Below are 8,387 nucleotides of genomic sequence, written 5' to 3'. Positions count from 1 at the left end.
CTCGTTTTTAAAACAAAGGGTAATCCCGAGAGTGGTGTATTTCCAACCCGATGTTTCAATATTTTTAACTCTCAGCTGTTCTGCTGGAAACCGTACCGCCCTGAACGACAGAAAACAAAAGAGAATAGCAAAGTTGGTTTTCCTGTGAAGCCCTCTTGCCTGGCATTCAAAATTCAACAATTCCTGCAAGCAACGCATGCATAATAGAAACCAGGAGCGGTTTTAAGGAGAAAACAGCAGTATTTGAAAGCCAAAGATGAAAAAAGTTATTTTTATATTAAAAAAAACACACATCAAAACCCAAGACGACAGAAAGAAGGAAAGAAAAAAGCACATTAAATCAGAAAGAACTGGGATTTCTTTCCCCCTTCCTTTTTTTTAAACACACACACACCTTTTTACAGTTCACTGGACCTGAGGAACTATAAAACGAGACTGTATAAACAAGGTTTCCATAAATCACTGCAGGACTGTAAATTCTACAGACATCTTATGTTAACCAAACCCTGAAAGTATTTGCACAACCAGAGCCGTGCGTGAATCGAGAGGGGGGGGGTTCTTTTCCTGCAAGAACTACACTTTGCAGTCGTAGCTGAGACCATAATCCTTGCTGTCCACACAAGGCAATAATCTCTGGGGGGTGTTCGAGCCAACTATTTCCACCTGGGCAGACACACTGCGAGCCACTGATATTTCCAGTTCAGTTAGCCCATGAATTTGTTCAGAAGGTGACCTGTTCCTTCACAGCCAAATCCTTATTTACAGCCCAGCCCTAAAACAGAGTTACAACCTAAGTCAGTGGGTGAAACTCTGTTTAGGATTGTGCCCTAAAACGTCTAACAGCTGAGGATTCAAGAATGACTGGAGTGGAGCTACACCGAATAAAACTTTTGGTTACTAATCTCATCACCTGCTGCCTGGTCCTTTCAACTGGAGATGCTGGGGACTGAACCTGGGACCTTCTGCATGCCAAGCAGAGGCTCTGCCACTGAGCCACAGCCCCTCTTTACAACTCTCCAGGGTCTCAGGCGGAGGTCTTTCCCATCACCTCCTGCCTGGTCCTTTCTAACTGGAGATGCCGGGGATTGAACCCGGGACCTTCTGCCTGCCAAGCAGAGGCTCTGCTACTGAGCCACACAGCCCCTCTTCACAGCTCTCCAGGGTCTCAGGCGGAGGTCTTTCCCATCACCTGCTGCCTGGTCCTTTTAACTGGAGGTGCCGGGGATTGAACCTGGGACCTTCGGTATGCCAAGCAGATGCTCTGCCACTGAGCCACGGCTCCTCCCCAGACCAGGGACCTCTCGCCATTGTCCTTTATTCTCTTAGCCACTCTGTTACACCAGCTCATAAAAATACTTCCCTGAGAATTCCAATCTTCATTGTCAATTTTCATTTTCACAACCGCAGGAATTGGGCTTAAATACGTAATCCTGGGGGGCGGGGATCATTACTGTTAGAGATGAGCAGGTGTTTGATTAGGCAACTGTCGCTTTCTGGCTCTCAGCGTTCCTGATAAAAAGATTTCGGCTGGCTCTGTGTGTGTGTGTGTGTGGATTGCAGCCGAGCCAATTAATTCCAACAGGGCTGCCTACCAGGAGCTGAAGAAAGGGAAAAGCTTGAAGAACAAATGAGCATCCACTATGCAAAAATGATGATTGCTGCAACGCGGCGGGTTAAAGGTCCCCCGAGCGAGAGCCCCAACAAACCCAGCCCCCCATTGGCCAAATCGCTTCCGCTCGGAACAGAGTCAAATTGACCATTTTGGGGGGATAATGCATAAGCAATTATGTGGTCCACGGTGGCTCAGAGGTTAAGACGTTGAGCTGCAGACCGGAAGGTCTGTAGTTCGGCAGTTCGAGACCCGAGTGCCGCATGACGGAGTGAGCTCCCATCCTTGGTCCCAGCTCCTGCCAACCTAGCAGTTCGAAAGCAAGAAACTGCAAGTAGATCAATAGGTACCGCTTCGTTGGGAAGGTAACAGTGTTCCGTGCGCCTCAACGTTTAGTCATGCCGGCCACATGACCATGGAAACATCTTCAGACAGCGCTGGCTCTTCAGCTTGGAAACGGAGATTAGCACCGCCCCCTTGAGTCAGATTTTTTACGTTATAAGCAATTGCACACACTCTGTGCCTCAGCAGCCAGGTCAAACGCTGCCCCTCTTACTGCTATGAACAATGCAATATATATATACACACACACGTGGCCAGATTTTTTACCTTATAAGCAATTGCACACACTCTGTGCCTCAGCAGCCAGGTCAAACGCTGCCCCTCTTACTGCTATGAACAATGCAATATATACACACACTCAATACGTGGCCACACGACATCTACGCTTTAACGACATGGAGCTGGGTTTGTTTCCTCCGAGCTTGGTGGCACAGGAAAAAAGGCACAGGAAAGCTCAAAGTTGTTTTGCTTTCTGCATTCCGGTTACAATATTTTGTCCAGTTGGGCAAAAAAAATCAACAACCAACCCACCGCCATTTGCTCGTGGCTCGAGAGTAAGCACGGGACGCGCCCGGCCTAAAAGGATTATTTCAGCCAAGTGCCGAGCATCCTGAAATAGCAAAGCCCCTTTCCTCAGCTTTGGAAACTCTGGAGGCTCAACGCTACAACAGCCTTTAACAGAGCAGCGACTGTAAGCGACTGACGTCAAGTCTCTCCCCTCCCCACACTCGGTCGCAAGGCTGTTTATTAAGCAAGTATTTCGATAACACTTAAATAGCTGGTTAACACATGACGCCACGGCCCTCGAGAATCCCTCCTCAAAACCGATCTTTCCCCTTGAAGCGTTCGGCTTAACCTCTTAGAACTCCCTCCACCGACTCAAGCGTGGAACTCGATGTGCAATAGAAGTCGGCCATCTTTTCCCGGCCCTCTCCTCTTCCTCTTTTCTGTCACCCGCCTGGGTTCAGACTACTGGCTTCTCAGCCCAGAGAACTTTCGGCTTAGGTTACTCCGTGAAGCTCCGTGTACATGCCGATGACATTAAAACATCGCCTCCTTTGTTTCGTCCTACCGGGACGCCGCAACCGTCACTGATGGCTCTCCTCTGTGTCCCTACTCTAAAGGAAGCGAGGAGGGCGGCCAGAAGAAAGAGGCTTCTCAGTGGTGGCCCCGCTGTACCTGGAATGCCCTCTCATTGGAAGTCTGCACACGCACCCTTCCCTGGCCTCCTTTCAGCAGCAGCCAAAAAAGAAGGGGAGCCAGGGTACGAGGATACAAAGCACAAAAACCACTGACTAGAGATAACCAATATATGAAATGTGTAAAAATAATTCAATAATGCAAAAATATTGGCCAAGGTGTAACCGAGATACAGAAAGAAGAATAAATGGAAAGAAGAATAAAGTCCCAAGTATTTTACTGTCTCTCACTCCAGTAGGGTTGTAATGTTGTTGTTCAGTCGCACAGTCGAGTCCGACTCTTCGTGACCCCATGGACCAGATCCCGCCAGGCCCTCCTGTTTTCTGCCGTCCTCTGAAGTTGGCTCAATTTCATGTCCGTTGCATCGATGACACTGTCTAACCATCTCATCCTTTGCCGTCCCTGTCTTCTTTGACCTTCAATCTTTCCCAGCATCAGGGTCTTCTCCATTGAGTGCCCCCTTCTCATTTGGTGGCCAATACCAAAGTCCAATTTGACATGAAATTCATCACGGAGTGGACGTTTCAGAAGTTCCATAAGCCATAAAAAGCCACGACGCGTAGTCCGGATGCTGGCTGCCGGGTTTCGAGTTGTTCTTATTCAAAAGCAATAAGGGGACCCAATCTCAGTAGAAGGCACATACAAAGCCAGTATAATCAGTCAAGAAGGATTATGGGTCCTTGGCCAATATTGTTATATAATTATATTTTTGCATTATTGAATTATTTTTACACATTTCATATATTGGTTATCTCTAGTCAGTGGTTTTTTGTGCTTTGTCCCTCTCCTTTCAGCAGCAGCTACAGTCACACCGATTTGGATAACCGTTTAGCCGAGCCACTCGGTTTCTCTTCGGGTTTGGTATGTGCCGTGGAGACTGTTCGCTGCGGACTGTGCCCTTGTGCTGGCAACTGTGGTTTCATTGACGGGGCTTTACCATTTTGATTGTATCGTTCGTCATCTGCCTCGGATGCACCGCAGAGAGGTCGGGTATGAATATTCTGAATAAATAAATTAAATGATAATGATTCTTCCACAGTTCCTTGCTAGTGGCTAGAATCTTCTCCCACTCCATATTTTGATTGTTATTCGAAAGACAGGATTTGTCAGCAGAGCCGGAGGGTAAAAGCTGGAGATAGCTCCGAACCCAGTCAATTAAACTACAGGCATAATGTACAACTCAAAGATGTCTGGTCACTAATGGCTGCCCTAGATAATCCCGGTGGTCTTTAAAGCAATGGCCACAGCTTTGGCCTCTGTCTTTTCTATACCAAACCGATGGTGTTCTCCTGTTGCTAAACCCCCACAAAAGATCCTGATCGGCGAGAAGTGTCAGTGTTGTGATACAAATAATGATAAGAATAAATAAATGTCTGTGCAGTGTGTGGCGATCCACACAGTAACTGATGCGTTAACTTCCCAAATCACACAGTACGACAGAACATTCACGATCCACAGCACTGAATTTGAATTATTTGCATTTAATTTTGATTCTCGCAAGCCAATTCCATCAGCAAAGTAGGACGGACGAAATGTAATACATAAATAAAGTATGGGATTCATAAACCGGGAAGGCACCGTAGCAATCTCTTTCTAACAGCAAGGCGAGCAGAATCTTAGGACTGCCCGGTTGACCGATACCAAAGTCCTCCCATTTCAGCAAGCTGCTTGCTTCCTTCACACCCCTGAGCTCCAAGCCTACGCCGTCCAGTATCTAGTGCCAGAATGCTATTCTCTGCTACCAAGAATATTGCCTGGCTACATAACAGCAGTGGGAGGGTAGGACACAATGAGGCCATTTTTTAAAAGGGTACTGCTCCTTCGGAGGAAAGTGATGGCAAACCTAGACAGCATAATAGAAAGTAGAGACATCACCCTGCCATCAAAAGTCCGTATAGTCAAAGCGATGGTATTCCCAGTAGTAATGTATGGCTGCAAGAGTTGGACCGTAAGGAAGGCCGAGCGCCGAAGAATAGATGCTTTCAAATTATGGTGTTGGAGAAGTCCCTTGGACTGCAAGGAGATCAAATCAATCAATCCTAAAGGAAATCAACCCTGACTGTTCCCTGGAAGGCCAGATACTGAAGTTAAAGTTCAAATACCTTGGCCACCAAATGAGAAGGGAGCACTCACTGGAGAAGACCCTGATGCTGGGAATGATTGAAGGTAAAAGAAGAAGGGGACGGCAAAGGATGAGATGGTTAAACAGTGTTATCGATGCAACGAACATGAAATTAAGCAAATTACGGAGGACAACGGAAGACAGGAGGGCCTGGCGTGATGTGGTCCATGGGGTCATGAAGAGTCAGACTTGACTGCAACTGAACAACAATGGATTAGCCTAACATGGGCCCCGTTCACACGGAGAAGTTGCTGCGCTAAAGACACGAATGACAGGTGGATTTTCGGTGCGCGAAAGTGTAGTGCACCCGTGGCTAACCCGTGGCTTCCCGCCGAAGATGCAGAGTAAAAAACTACTGCAGAAAGCGCACTAGTTTCCGGAAACTGCGGGGCAGGGGCGGGCGTCTGATCGTGTTTCCGCTTGAATCCCGTGGCATCCGGCGCCCGTCCATGTCCCTTCGCAAACCGGATGGGATTTTTTTAGTCTCCACAGGATGCGCACAAACGGCCAACGGCGCATGCGCAAACGTCAGTGAGGGGAAAAAAATTCCCGTTTGCCATGGAAGCGGCGCCTAGCGATTGCCGGTGTAATCACGCCGCACCGCTTCTTTGCCGCACTTCAGGATAGCTGTGTGATCGGCACCTAACGGCCTAACCATGGGAACTCGACGGGATGTGTGATCGGGCTGCCGTGCTTTACTTTGCTCCAGGGCAAACAGCCACGCTCCCCCCCCAACGTTTTCCGGCCCGTGTGACCAGGGCCTTCAATAGTTAGCCACCCACGATCTTAGCACAGGAAGGATATATACTCACAGAGCATTTATGTTCTACGACTGTCGTTGTCAAAAGCTGGAGTTAGCATTCAGCGACTGCAATATTTCAGACAGCATGGAGACTTACAACCAAACTCCAGGGAATGGCTCCCCCAGACACAAGAAACAGCTGCTAAAACTACTAAGCACATCAACGTTAGCCTGCGGAATCAAAGAAAACGTGCTTGAAAAAAGCATTACGTTGCCTAATGGATAATTTAGGCTTGGATCCTTAAAGAAGTACCCATAAATATAGAAACGCGACTGGAATGCAAAGTTCTGCAACAACCATTAGCATGAATGTGTAACATCAGACAGCAACGAATCATCCAGGGTTTACTCATTCACTCTGAAAACTACCTTCATTAGATACATTCCTACTTGTATCTGATGAGGGGAGCTTTGACTCTTGAAAGACTATACCCTGGAGCTTTTGTTGCTCTTTAAGGTGCTACGGGACTCAAATCTTGCTCTTCAACTGCAAACCAACATGGCTAGTTGTCTACCCTTTTGAAGCTATCTGAAAACCATAGATAACGGAGACAAACATGAGACCCGACGAATCACGAACCTTCACAAACGTCCCTTTTCCCAATTCATGCCCATCCCTAATTAGCTCTACTCTGTAATTTAGTAAGCTTCACTGTGATCTGCCCCAAGTTCCTTATGGAAAACCTGGAGATGCACATTGTTTAAAACAAATAACAAAAGATACCCGTCCTCCGCCCAGTGCTGGCAAAACTCACTGAACTCTCAAACTCCTCTAATGATTGCCAAGCAGTGACTGAAAATACACATTAAAGGACCACTGAGCTAACTAAACTGGCGCTGAACAGCTGGTCCCATTACCAGCAGTATCCCCACCAGAATATAACCTTAAAGCGCCTCCCCCATTAAGCTGGTCTAGAGGCAGCTGTTCTTGCCATACCTGATTGCGGTCTGCATTCCTACGCCATTAAGTAAAGGAAGAAAACCCCAAGGATGCGAGAAGAGGCTTGGAAGAGGGGAGGAGGAAAGAATATGTCCATTCATATTCAACTAAGGGAACACATCCATTTCCCCGCATTATTAAAAATACAGTATTCAGCAATCTGATGTATTTAACGCAGCCATCCTGAAATTCCGCACATGCTCATCTGGTTCGGTTCTGTTTTCACTGTTTAACCACACAAGGTGGCATGAGAACAAAAAAAGTTATGCTGGTACCAGCATTATTTTTTTTTTAAATAACACAGTAAAATGCATCAGAATAAAACCACGACTTTGCACGAGTGAGATACTGTAACCTGAGGCATACCAATCAGATCATTTACAGCTCCACGGCATCTATCGTACGCTCCTCGTTCTCAAATTCAACAACTCTGAAATTGCACTGCATTTAGGCCTCAATGAGGAAATTTCAGCTTTCGAAGGTCACCTGGTTTTCATAGAAAGATTTCTCCTGCGTGCCGAGCCGGCATATACCGAGCAGTAAAAAGCAAACAACGATCTAAGCTTTCCATACGATATGTGCCAACATACACAAAGCCGTGAGGCTACAGTTTTTTGGTATTACCTCTCTGTGGCATTGTTTGCAGTTTTATGACCAAAGAACCCCCTTCCCTTACAGAGAGGGCTAGAAAGCTGTGCGCTCAACACTCCAAAAGAAACAGCAGTCGTTTTCATAATGCAATAAAAGAAGGGAGGGGGCTGAGGACCGGGCTGCCGACAGGGCACTGAACATGTATCGCTCACCAGGTCGCTCTTGGCCGAGGTTCTGTACAGATTAACCCCAAGACATTTTGAAGCCAGAGACAGAAAAGCTAAGCATCACCTTTGCGTATGCTAATCGTCCTATAACATCATCAGCTATCAGGAAGCTGAGACTTTACAAGCGTCATTAGAATACATGGAAGCTCTTACAAAGTTCCTATTCAATGCAACGGAGCCTGTACAGCAGAAAATCCTGGGGCGCAATGCCCTCTGGGTCAGATGCATTTATTGCCCTTAATGTCACCCCGAATCCACTCCGGGACCTGGCGTCACGGCAGTGCCATTTCTGGTCCTCTGAGCCAAACAACACTCCTGTTCACCCTCCATTTCCTCTCTCCACAATGCATGCAAGAAAAGGGGGGAAAGGTTGACAATTTTGTTTTTTTGAAAGATGCTAGAAGAGATAGCTGTCTTCTGAGACAGTACAGGATAATCTCAAGTGTTTTCAACAGTGCAGCAGGCCCACCTAAGCAGCCAGAGGCAGTAACTGGAGGGTGATATTTAGACCCAAACACTTTCTTGCATTTGTATCTTGCCCTTTATCCAAGGAA

The sequence above is a fragment of the Gekko japonicus genome, unplaced genomic scaffold (assembly GCF_001447785.1).
Source record: "Gekko japonicus isolate JY-2015 unplaced genomic scaffold, Gekko_japonicus_V1.1 scaffold513, whole genome shotgun sequence".
NCBI classification, from domain to species: Eukaryota; Metazoa; Chordata; class Lepidosauria; order Squamata; family Gekkonidae; genus Gekko; species Gekko japonicus.
This window is presented reverse-complemented; position numbering follows the sequence as displayed.